The sequence below is a fragment of the Plectrocnemia conspersa genome, unplaced genomic scaffold, assembly GCF_051122295.1.
Source record: "Plectrocnemia conspersa isolate PC_06_02 unplaced genomic scaffold, ASM5112229v1 ptg000004l, whole genome shotgun sequence".
In the NCBI taxonomy this organism is placed as follows: Eukaryota; Metazoa; Arthropoda; class Insecta; order Trichoptera; family Polycentropodidae; genus Plectrocnemia; species Plectrocnemia conspersa.
The window spans coordinates 19,055,853-19,068,992 of NW_028277168.1; the positions used below are offsets into that span (position 1 = coordinate 19,055,853).

Consider the following 13,140-nt stretch of genomic DNA (forward strand, 5'->3'; position numbering starts at 1 on the left):
TTAAAAAATGGATTACTATTTATAATATATTTTTTCGATATACTTTATATCAATACGTTTTTTATATAATTTTCTTCTATATATTAAGTATAGATTGTTAATTTTTTTTACAAAATGTAAGAAATTAATCTCTATTTTATGAATTCGCATTTCGACATGATCATAGCCATTTTTTTCTAAAAATTAAATTTGTATAAATATTTTTAAATGTTTTACAACGCTGCATTTTTTTATAGCGCTGCATAGAATAGGGTGCGTCCGTGCCAGACGTTTTAAAGTAATTTTTATAAAAGTATCGGGACCAGAAAGTGGTATAATTAAAATAAAATTAACTAGTTTCACTACAAAAAACTGCATTTTAATATATATATATATATATGTTAAAACCAGGCGCGGGTGGCGAGATACTTCCCCTCTCGATCGAGAGTGAGTGAGAGATAAGGGCATGCAGATCGCATGCCCTCAAAACGATTTCAGTAAAAATCTAGTATTAAAAAACTTTATTTTGTGAAAAGAACGTAATTAAATCAATAATTTTTGCATGTTTGAATATTATAATATTTTTCACTCCTTTTTAACACTTAACCGGCGGGTCGGGTATATTTACCGATTTCGTTCACTGGCGGTAGCCGGCGGGACGGGTAATAACTACCTTTTACGAATTCGGACGTTTAACGATGGGTCCAGTTGTTTCTACCCGCAAACACTAAAGTGTTTTGTGATGACATATATGAATGAAGGTTTGTACTACAAGAAAAAAAAATTAAGGGGAAAATATTTTTATTATCGCCACAACTTCACATGTGGGGGACAATCAAAGAACTCTTTGCATCAACAAGCTAAAGTAATAAAACACGATCGTAAATTACTTTTAAAGCGTGACAAAGCTTGGCATAACAAATTTAGCCCATGGAAGACCGAAATATAATTTACATATGATAATTCACATAGTTCATTTTATTTACATTATTAATTAATATCTATTTTTTAAACTAGAGATATAATAAAGTAGAATAAAGCAAATTTTATGATATTAATTATTATTTTATGCAACCCTCAGATTGAAAACCATTGATAAAATAATTTTAACATATGAACCAATACAATGCAGAACATTTGATAAATTTTTGTTTTTTAATTCCGTTTAATTCAAAAGTTATCATATATTTTTGTTATAAATCTGTGTTGCGTAAAGTTCTCGCGAAACAGCCCATTTTTACAGATCATGCGGAAAAAAAAGACCCGCCGGTTAAGTGTTTATATTTAAACTTTTTTTTTATAATTACTTTAATTTCTATTTTTAGTTGCACAAATTTCAATAGATTGTTTGATTTAATTTATAAAATATTTAGCTTCTGAAAACGGTTTATTACGTAATAGTTATTTTTGCATGATTTTGATTTTGCAATACTTAGATATCAATCGATATAGTTCAAGAATCTATGTTTTAGTTAGGCTATTAAAAATTATATAAACTATTTTAAGGCAAAATTATTTCATTAAAAAAATCAGAAATTTCTATTGCATTAATAATTTTAAAATGAGTATGTTTTGGCTAATTTTGAAGCAGTAGAGAGATAATACCATTATTAGGTTGAAAGGATTGAATGAAATAAATTGTAGTGTTTTTCATATTATTTGAATAATATGAGATATTTGCAAACCTATGTATTAAATATTCGCTCATAAGTATAGATTTATAAATATATTCTCACGCGCAATAGATTGAATCTTATGAATAAAATATAAATTTAAAAGCATACCATTTTAGTGTGTTATTGCTAAAACATATCTATTGTATCATATATAAAAATATAGTATTGTTAAAATAAGTAAAATGTATAAAAAGAGTCCCAAAAAATACCAACATTTATGCTCCAACCTACATGTTTATTTTTTAATATATTAATAATAATAATATATTTTGGGAGTGGGAGGCGAATTTAAGCCTCGCAACTAAAAATAGGCGAACGTTCAATATCGCCGACCTGTCTGTCTGGTAACAGCCATTTTTAGTACTATTTGCAGAATTTATTCAGTGATTCTAGCATAAACATTTATAATTCACAGCATTAGAGTTGTGGAAGCGTTGTAATAAAAATGGGCCACTAATTCAATTAAATCTTGCATATTCGTTGCATGGCTTATTATTAAGGAACAGGCGGGATATAATTATTGTTTTTTTTAAATGGTTATCGATCCATTCCAAGAACTTTCACAAACAATGCGAAAACACCTAATGCACTTTACGTCTGGACCAATCTTCAGACGGACAACATTGGCAAACATTTGCAAGTTAATATCGCATTCGAAAAGGACCCTAACACATAAGTAAACTTACACGGATTATCCACTTCAATTAAGAGTAAGGTATGTATCATACATAATCATATTTTTATATCGGGGGAAACTGGATATAGTGATACATATATACAAAAATATTTACAGAGATGTTTATCTATTTTTTAGATCATATATTGGGTTATAAGATCATTGCTTCTTATGTGAGTGTTGGTTAGCAACAAACGCTACATACTTATTTTTGGACTGTAAGACGATGCGATGACTTTTATTGAAGTTGAAATTACGAATTAACATAATCATATAAATAGGGGAATCTCCTTTGTTCGGGAGCAATATGTCAAATAACTTGATAACCATACGGTTAGTTATCCGACGGACAAATAACGCAGCTATCATTATTTTATAGCGAATTAATCAAATCGGAGGCTAGAAAACTATGGGCTTAATGTTTTAATTATTTTGGATTATGTTTCTTCCGTTTATTAATGATGTTAATAACGTTATTAATAATTCGCGATTCTTACTAAATATATTCTATTGAGGATTGTATAAAATCTATGTGCATGGTGATCCGCTAATAGATTACTATTTAGCATAAAAATGTCATTTCATGGCCTATTTTAGAACAAGAACGCCATATAATTTTGATGCTGAAATGGATAAGAATGTCATTCATCGCACAGAAGTGTAACCGATTTGGCTGTCCTGTTTTAAGCGAACTACGGATTTCATCAGCATATAATAAACATATCACGGATTTGGGATTTGTCTTGCGATCACGTATCAATTGAGAAACTCGAGAGACAATGTGTTACTAATATAATAACTTAGCTTAGAGCATCTGATCTGATTGCCAAATAATGCAACTGATTCACTTCTAATAGAATAAGTCCAAAAAGGTTACTTAGAAACCTGTGTGTAATATTTAATAAATATTAATTCATTTTTATTTCTCATAAAATTTCTACACAGTATGTACATAGGAAAACACTTTTTAAAACTGCTAGCAGGGAATATTCACAATATGGATATTCTGGAAAAACTTAAATATCATAAATTCCCTAGTACTGTGTGTAAGAACAAGACTATTGGAACTTTGAGAAATAATCAGAGCCAGAGCGTATTGATTTGTTCTCATCCAGATAATCGCAGTCGTTGGACGTATATGGTCTAGCTATTGATGCTATTAATGTAAATATATTTATACAGAAATATGTATCGGTATATAGCTGTTATATCCTACACGTGTAAATAATTAAATAAATAGGTATATATTTTCAATTATATACTTTTTAGGCAAATCTACGCAGCGTTTGTAACACAGGCAAAAGTTTTTAATTGGCAAATTATAATAGAAAGGTAAAGGTGCCAAATGGAAAAAAGCAGTCCGAGGTCGCCGTCTGGTAAAATACTATTATGGACCGGAATAAATCCCGCAAAGGTTGTAGCGCAAAGAAGAAAATGAGATGAAGCATTAAAAAATAATATATTTTCCTTTCGATCGATTATATCAAGTTGATGGATGTAGACTATTTCCGGAACGGATACTCCGTAAAACAATTTTACAATATTTAGCCACACAGATAAAAAGCTCGATTTACATGTAAGATTATTTTTTATATAGTATACATTTTAGTATTTTAAGCAAAACGTTATATATAAGTGCTTGCTGTCGCTCGCACCAAATTTAATTACTAGCGTTAGTGGAATCTTTTCATAGGTCCTCCATATTTAAAATAGCTTACAGAAGATATTTTCAATTTACGACTTTTACACGTTATTATTTTATTAGCGATTTAAAAATAAAATATTAGGATAAGTATACTTTTTAATACTGTCTATTTTTTTATTACGTATATTTGTTAAATTTAATCAAATAGAAAAATAGATGGCGCACACAAAAATTCTGAAAAAATAGGTGATTGTTTGATTGGCAAATATATTTTATTTTAATTCCAACTGATTAATATTTTTCTCTACTTTTAAGTTGAAATTTGTGTAAAAATTGGAAGTGTAAGTGTATCATACAAATGTAAATCTAATTAATTGTAAAATATGTGTTATGCTATTATTTTTTTTATATATATTTACGTATTCCTAAATTTAGATATACACACGTAATACGTATGCATATGTTGATTATCTATGATCAGAATTTTTGTTGTGCGCAATTTTCGTTTCCCCAATAATCATCGAACCACTTGAAACACTTATCCGTAAAAAAATGTATATGTTAGGAAAATAGTTACAGAATTTTTGTTGCGCTATAAATACAAAACTTCAATTCTAGCATTATTACTCAAATTTTTAAGAAAATTGCTTTAAATAAGTCTATTATAAGCAATCATACATTTTTAGTAACATCTAATTTTTATATTTATCAAAAAATAAGATGTAAATTTTGTGACGATTTTTATTAAATTCTAGGATTATTTTTATTTATTAGCGGTGAAATTTTTTAAATTGTGTTACTATAGTATAATTATGAAAGCAACTATATTAAAAATATTTTAAGGCATAAATCGGATTATTTCATTTTTATTAGCATAAAATGTTGTAAAGTTTAAGCCTAGTAAAATAAATATACTACATATAAATGTACATATGTTCATAACTACTTGATAGACTTATCCGTAAAAAATGTTTAATTCAGGAAAAAAATAGTTACAGTCTTTGTTGCGATTTCAATACAAAAAATATTTTTTATACTTGCAGGAAAATTTGCTTTAAATAAGTCTACTATAATTAATCAGCAATTTTAAGTACTATTTAAATTTTATGTAATATACTATAAGCAAATAAAAATTGTATATTCTGTATTCTATTTATATTAAAAAAAAATTATCCATTAGCGGCGAAATTTCTAACTATGTGTATAAATTATGAAATCAACTATATTAAATATATATAATAAAATGAACGCAGATAATTTTACGTGTAAATCAGATTATTTAATTTTTAGTAACACAAAAAGTAGTCTAGTTTAATCCCAGCAAAATTAATATGTCTGTATATAACTACTAGATACACATATCCGTAAAAAATTAATAAGTCAGAAAATAATAGTTAACTCGCCTTTGTTGCGATTTCTACACAAAAAATATTTTTTATATTTTAAAAATTCATAATTATTGTAATGCAGAAAAAATGCTTTAAAAAAGTCTACTATAATTAATTAACATTTTTAAGTACTATCTAGGTTTTATGTAATATACTATATTTGTTGAAAAAAACAAATTCTGTATTCTATTTATAATCTTTAAAAAAACTATTTGTATAAATGATGAAATCAAATATATTAAACATATATAATAAAATCAGCGCACTTATTCGTAAAAATATGCATAAGTCAGGAAATAATAGTAACTGAGCCTTTGTTGCGATTTCAATACGAAAAATATTTTTTAATACATAATTAATGATATAAAAATCATAAAAATTTAGTACTATTAAGTCTTAAAATCAAATGAAAAAATGTTGATCCTGTTACGATTTTATTGAATTCTATGACTATTTTTAATGAACATATTCTTAGACTGATTTTATATTACTATATTAAACATATGTAATATAAAATCAGTGCATAATTTTGCGTATAAATCAGATTATTTAATTTTTGGTGGCATAAAAACTAGTTAAGTTTAATCCTAGAAAAATAAATATACTACATATGTATGTATATAACTACTTAATACACATATTTGTAAAGCATGCACAAGTCAGGAAATAATAGTTTGATACAAAAAAAAAAAAAAAATATTGTAATGCAAGTAAAAATTGATTTAAATAAGTCTACTACAATTAATCAACAATTTTAAGTACTATCTAGATTTTATGTAACATATATTTGTATTAAATTGATATTTTTAATAGATATATTTTTATTTATAAGCGGCTATATTTCTAATTATTTGTTTAAATTATGAAATCAGCTATATTAAAAATCGGCGCATAATTTTAAATAGAAATCAGATTATTTAATATTTGAAGTAAAAATGTGTAGTCTATCCCAGCGAAATATTAACTACTTGACACACATATTCATAAAAATCTTTTATTGCAATTTCAAAGCAATCATTAATTTATAGTTCTATTTTTTATATTTGTTAAATTTATCAAATAGAAAAATACAATTTTATGATTTTTTTTAGAAATGAGCTACATTGAAAAAATATTTTTAAATCAGCTCATTTTATGAGATTATTTGATATTTGAAAACTACGTAACACATTTAGTCGCAAATTTTCATGATTTAAAAAATAGTATTTAACAATTTTTTTGCTTTTTACAAAAAAATATTTTTTCCACTTAGAAATTACATTAAATGCGCTCAGAGTATATTTTAAATCAATGCCTGTTATTGCTCTAAATTAAATATGAAAATTTTCACTAATAAAAATTCGACGATATCCAAAAAACAAACTAGCATATAATTTTATGGTAAAATTTTGTTGTACAGTTATCATTAAAATTAATATAAATTGCTAATCAATTATTTTTTGCTTTACATATATGTAATCAATTTTTATACAAACACATTTAATATTTTAAATAACAAAAGAAAAGCGACACACACAAAAATTAAAATTATAATATTTCTCCCAAATTTTTAGACTTATTAATTTAAATTAAGGCTTCAGGAGTAATATTATCGCAAATATACGATGATGTATAATTCTAAAAACATAGAACTTTGCGCTGCGCGGCTAAATAAACCTCGTCGCTTTGTTCCGTTAAAGAAGATATCAAACAATTTTTTCATAAATAAAAACGTTACCCCCAAAGCGGGGGCGCCCGCGCGTCTCGCATATTCATACGCCACATAATATTACATGCAACATTTAAAGAAACATCAAAGTAGTATTTTATTTCTTACCTCGCTGAAGCTGCCTGTCGCTAGGTGGTTATGTGTAATACCTAATGATATAAAAATATATGTTAACACATTAAAAGAAATATGTATTTTATTTAAGACGATAGAGATTTATACGTACAATTTATTACGAAGCGGATTCAGCGGGACGTCTTTTCTATCAGCAATTTGATCTTCTTCTTCTCCACAAATTATGATTTGTGAATGTGAATAATTATCGCAGCGATATGATTAGCTCACGAGTGCGCTCGAAGCGGACGTGTTTACCCGATCGAGGGCAGTTTATGAGTGAGCCCTGGCTGCCCTGGTGAGCTGCACGGGAGGTGCGGTGCAGTGATGTTGAGCCCTTGGCAAGTATGGACCAATCACCGAACGAGACGTGTTATAGCAGGCGGAATGATATACCCTGTGCCACCTCGAATGCCCGTCCGAATGTACACATACATACATCAGGGCTGTCATAATTTAATATTAATTAACAAAAGCTATAATAATTAAAATTTAAAAATATGAAAATAATATGGCCTCGACCCGATTCCGGAGCAAAAAGGATGTATAATAAAACATAGAAATGCAGACTGGTCTTAATAAAATATTTTTAAAATGGTGCACGGAAAAATCATCGTAGATAATTTATCACGAGTCTTGAAATTTGAATATTAAATTGTCTTTACTTAAAAATTCATCCGTTACTATAATAAATGAATATTTAAACAAAAGCATAAACAAATAATAATTATGTGCTTTTCGGAGTCCGTATGGTGTGTCACTTTATTTATAATTTATTGTAAATCTTCCGCTGGGATATAACAGGCGTTAGCCCAATGCGTTACAACGGGATAAACACACCAATTACCATGTGAGTAGTGAGCTAGCTAGATTTTATTTTAATTATTCATCGTGATATTCGTACGCGAGATTAGAAAAATCTAATCTGTGATGAACGATCGGAATTATAAATAAATATAAATAATTAATTACAATCTTCCAGGCGCAAAAAAAAATTAAAAACACTAGGGTTAATATTAGATTCGAAGTGCGTGTATACTTATGAATGTTGTACTTTAAATTTTAATTATAAGCAATATATTTTTAGTATAAAAATTACAATAATTTTATTCGTAATTAGAAAAAAAAATAGGGTTTTTATTTGCGACTTTCCGCTGCGTGCTTTAAGGTGCACTAGAGTCGCGATCGCGTCCCTATATTCTTAACTGTTGCGGCCAGTACGTCAGCACTTGCAAGCAAACTTTCTAAACAAAAATATGCTTACGGCAATAGCTGTGAGGAGTTGGAACAATGTAATTCTGATTGTGATATTTAGGTGTGTGCTATAATTGTTTTTTTTTTATTATTTTTAAATATTTAGCGTTATATTTTTTTTGTATAATGACGCCATCATGACGCATTGGGAAAACTTGTCAAGTTATGATGGTCAGATTAACAATAAAAAAATAAAAAAGCATCAAGGTATTATAAACCGGCTTATACCACTGGGATCTATCAGTTATTGAAATACACATGGGATCTGTCTGGTATATTTATTTTATAACTTGTTAGGTTAGGTTAAATATGAAAAAAATTTAAATAATTAAAATAAATCACAATATTTTATTTTAATATTGATTAAATCTTTTGTTGTAACCTATTAGGCATAAGCCCAATGCGTTACAACGGAGTAAAACTGTACATACTGAGTAAGTCAATCGGTGAAATCTATATTAATAATTATAAATTATTATATATAATATAATTTATAAGCAATAGATGTCATTGCACTTGGGGTTTTTTTATAATAGCGCATTTTTTATAATTAAAAATTCAGATGTCGCTGCCGGAGTTTGAACCCGCAACCTCAGAGTTACTAGTCTGAGACGTTACGGACTACATATGGATGTATATTTATATTTATTGTTAAACGAACAAATTAATCACAAGCTGTACATTAATTATAATTAAAAATAACAATGATTTGAACGTTTTGTATTATAAATTGGTTCCTAATTCTGTCTTGATTGTTCTTGATGTTGAAAAACATCGCTAATCGTAGAAGTGCTTAAGAAGTTGATACGTTTTTGTTCTTTTTTGAAAATTTCAAAATATCTAAAAAAAAATTCAATTATCTATTTGAACGAAATGTTTTTTTTTAAGCAAGAGTTGTCTTTTTTCCACATCCGAGTATTTTCGAGGCTACCCTTAAAAAAATAAACTTATGAACTATGTTACGCACAAAATATTTTATCACAAATTTGTATGAATACTATTTGAATATTAGTGCAAACATCTGAGTAGAAAATAGTAGATAAAGACCGAATAATATTTAGGTTGGAATCTCTAATCATGATAAACTTTAAAAATTGCTTTAAATATTTCACATACACTATAATACACATATCCCCATTACAAATGATGTGCATCATCCCATATAACTTGATACAGTTCCTATTTACTATCGACGAATCTCTAAGGCCTTTTACAGTCCTCATATGAAAAGCTTTGAGCATCGACGGATTGTCGACGCCACCCCCCAGCAACATTAAATACACGTTACTTAGAAATTACAATGCATTGTATTCCAACGCAAATATGGATACGATCCAAATCTGTAACAATACTTGAATATTTTATAGTACAACTAGTTACAGACAATCAAAAAGTTTTTAATTAGACAGTGTATGTCGAAGTGCTTGAAAACTTTGGACTGCTTAGGGCAAACCCCGTCTTTATAATTTCTTTAAAGTGGTCATCTAATAACGAATCAAATGTGGTGACCACGCTCTTTTTCTGTGAAGGAAATAAACTATTTGACTATTTTGCCGACTGCAAAGAGTAATAACAAAGTTATAAAAGATTTGACCTCAAAAATTCATGTTTATGGTATTGGAAAGTCTTCAAACCGTTGTGTTTTAAATATGCTGATTACTTTAGAGAGTTCATTTATAAAGCGCCGATGATTAAATGGCGCTATTTAACGGATCCCTACACGCTTTTAGCGATAATTGCATAAATTTATAATCACCACATCTGAAGTGCATCCTCTCGGCGGCTCGTTTCAAAAACCGTTACAGAATTCACGTGGTCTATTTTTTAGTGGACCATAATTTGCCTAATTTAAAGAGTGCGTATATTATAATAATTAAATTCAGTAGAAATAAGATGATTTTGAATTAATTTTAATAATAATACTTATAAATGATTAAATATAGACTTATAAATTAGTAATAAGTTTGAGTGATATTTTAAACATTAAAAATATGATCATGATAGAAATGCTATATAAAATAAAAACGATTTACTTAAAATAATGGAAAAAAAGAAAAATATATTTTAGTTCAAGTTTTAATTAATACATAATAGAATAATTTACATTTGTGCTTGCATGTTTGGTGAAACCAACTATGATATTTAATACTACTAATAATATTATAAATATCGTTACCATTTATGTTCTTAGTTAAGTTTTTTTGTGTTTTGTTTTCATTTTAGATTTGTTCACGTAATTGTTAAAAGCTAAGCAGTGGCGTAGCTATGGGGGGGCGGAGGGGGCGGGCCGCCCCGGGCGGCACTTGCTTGGGGGCGGCATTTTTGCGATGGGACCGTCTAGTGTGGTTCTTAACTCTGAATGGACTAAAACATATATAAATCCGCGAATAACGAGAGTCTAATAATAACCAATTTATTATTTTAAGAAATTCTGATATTATGACCCTGGAAAAAATATATAGGGGGGGGGGGCGGCAATTTTAAGGATCGCCCTGGGTGCCATATATCCTAGCTACGCCACTGAAGCTAAGTCAAAGAGCTTTTTTTTCGACTTCTGTCTGCCAGTTCTAACACCGACTTCCTGGAAACCTTATCCCTTGAAATCCCTATAAATTTCAATACTCCTTAATAAATACTCTTGATAACTCTTATTTTCTTGTCTTTTTATAAGTTTTAATAAATTTTAAACATTTTAAAAGTTAGCGCCTGCCCTTCAGTGGGCTCTGTTTTTAGCGGAAGCCAGGAAACTGTGAGGCGGATGCTCTAGAAATAATACGACGGTAGTTATAGCAACCAATTATATTTATTTACTTTATCACTTCATATTTATAGAAAAAATAAAATTTGATAAACGTGTGATAATAATGATCTCAGTACCTACTCAGTGAATATACTATTTACGATTTTTGTTGGGGTATAGCCTAATAAAATACATATTAAATAAAGTTGCTATCTAGTTTTGATTTTTGTTTCTGATTCTTATTAAATTTGAGGTATAAATATATTTTTTAACTGGTTATAAATAACTATTTTTGATGCAACACTTATGTGTGGTCCTGACAGATTATTTTTTATCTTAAAAAAATTTAGGGATCAACTTTTTATAATGTAAATCTTTATGATTTGAATACTATCATTATGATTTTTGAATAAACTTGATGAAATATCTTAGCTATCATAACTTTTCTTATATGATTGTTATGAAAATGTAATCCGTGGATGACCCTCATTACATGCAGACTCAACAGGTACGTAGTCATATTGATAAAAATATTTTTGTTAATCTCGCACATCGACTGACTAAGGCAATAAAATATCACAAGCTTATACATCTTGCAACTAATTAATCTGTAGATTATTTGGTAGTTTTATTCCAATATTTATTGCGTTATGGGTGTGTACTATTCTATCTCTTGTTTATGTTTCTAATTAGAGAATAGCTCTTAGGTGAATATATTTTTGCATTCTTACAATCTTATTGTTTTATTTATAATAATTATAGTGAATATTTTACACAATAGTGTTATTTATCAAAATTTGACCCACCCTGTATCATAGACTTTGGACACCCTAATTTGGACACCCTAATATGCAGGTTTGCACGGTAGCCTTGTTTCAGAGATGAGGGGTGTTGCATCATTCGATTATCGAGTTTCCGCATGTGACTTTTCATGTGGCGAAGTCAAAATCGAAATGAAAAACTATAAATGATGAAATTTGCCAAAGCGGTGAACTAAATAATTACAAACCATAACTAATAATAACAAAATGTTAAAAATAATAATATATTTTTCTTCGAAATTCTTCGCATCCTTCTCATTATATTTATTACCGAAGTTTCGACCTCCATGTTGGAGACATCATCGTAGACAAGGTCTTTGAACACAAATTTTCTGGTTGCGTAGTTTTCGATTCAATAACGTGACGATGAAATATTGCGGTTAGAGACCTTATTATCGCTGTAAAGCTTATATTTATAATCGTTTAAAAGTCATTTTGTTAAACAATAAAATGAAAAACAATTCTATTTTTGCAAGAAATTAATATCTTTTCACTAGGAAAAATATAAATATAGATTTAATAAAAATATATTATATTATCTTACTAAACACATTTAGGATCGCTTCTGAAATTCATATTTAGGAAAGGTTTACATAGTGAGCAATTTGCCAATTGGGAGAAGTGCAAACAGAAGTGAGAGCAACAGGTTATATCGTAATCGAAACAAGAGCAACAGGTTAGCAAAAGAAACCCTTTTTTCAAATTTTAGAAATCTTAAGTGAAAAAGTTGTATGGAACATTAGAAAAAAAAATAGTGATCATTATACATAATAATAATTCTAACTGATCATCTAGCATTTTAAAACCTCATTAACAAATAGTGGATATTAAGATATTTATTTAAAATATAACTAGGTCGTACATGCTATGCTACAATCAGTGGTTCGAAATATTTTCGAATCTCGGTGCCCTTGCTGAATCCAGCTTTTCAAATTATAACAAGTAATCATTTTTAGAGACTCCTGAAAATGTTTATTTATAAGTGAGTTATTAAATATCTGAGTGTAGCATAGTGTATATTGTTTATTTAAATTTAAAAAAACATATGTGTATGCATGCAGCCGTATTAGCGTGTTGGTAGAGTACTGGGTAAACAATCCCTAATAATAATTTTTAATACATTAGACTAACTCATCGCA

At 28.2% G+C, this 13,140-nt stretch overlaps 1 protein-coding gene across 1 annotated transcript in view; it reads right to left on the bottom strand.

The window, feature by feature from the left end:
- The window catches only part of LOC148236192 (uncharacterized), a 74,385-nt gene that overhangs the window by 48,276 nt on the left and 12,969 nt on the right, over nucleotides 1-13,140 (bottom strand). The window contains exons 3-4 of the mRNA XM_088185085.1: nucleotides 7,299-7,632; nucleotides 7,181-7,221 (exon numbers count right to left, since the gene is read on the bottom strand). The gene's annotated coding sequence lies outside the window, so the exon portion shown is untranslated. The remainder of the gene's footprint in view (nucleotides 1-7,180; nucleotides 7,222-7,298; nucleotides 7,633-13,140) is intronic.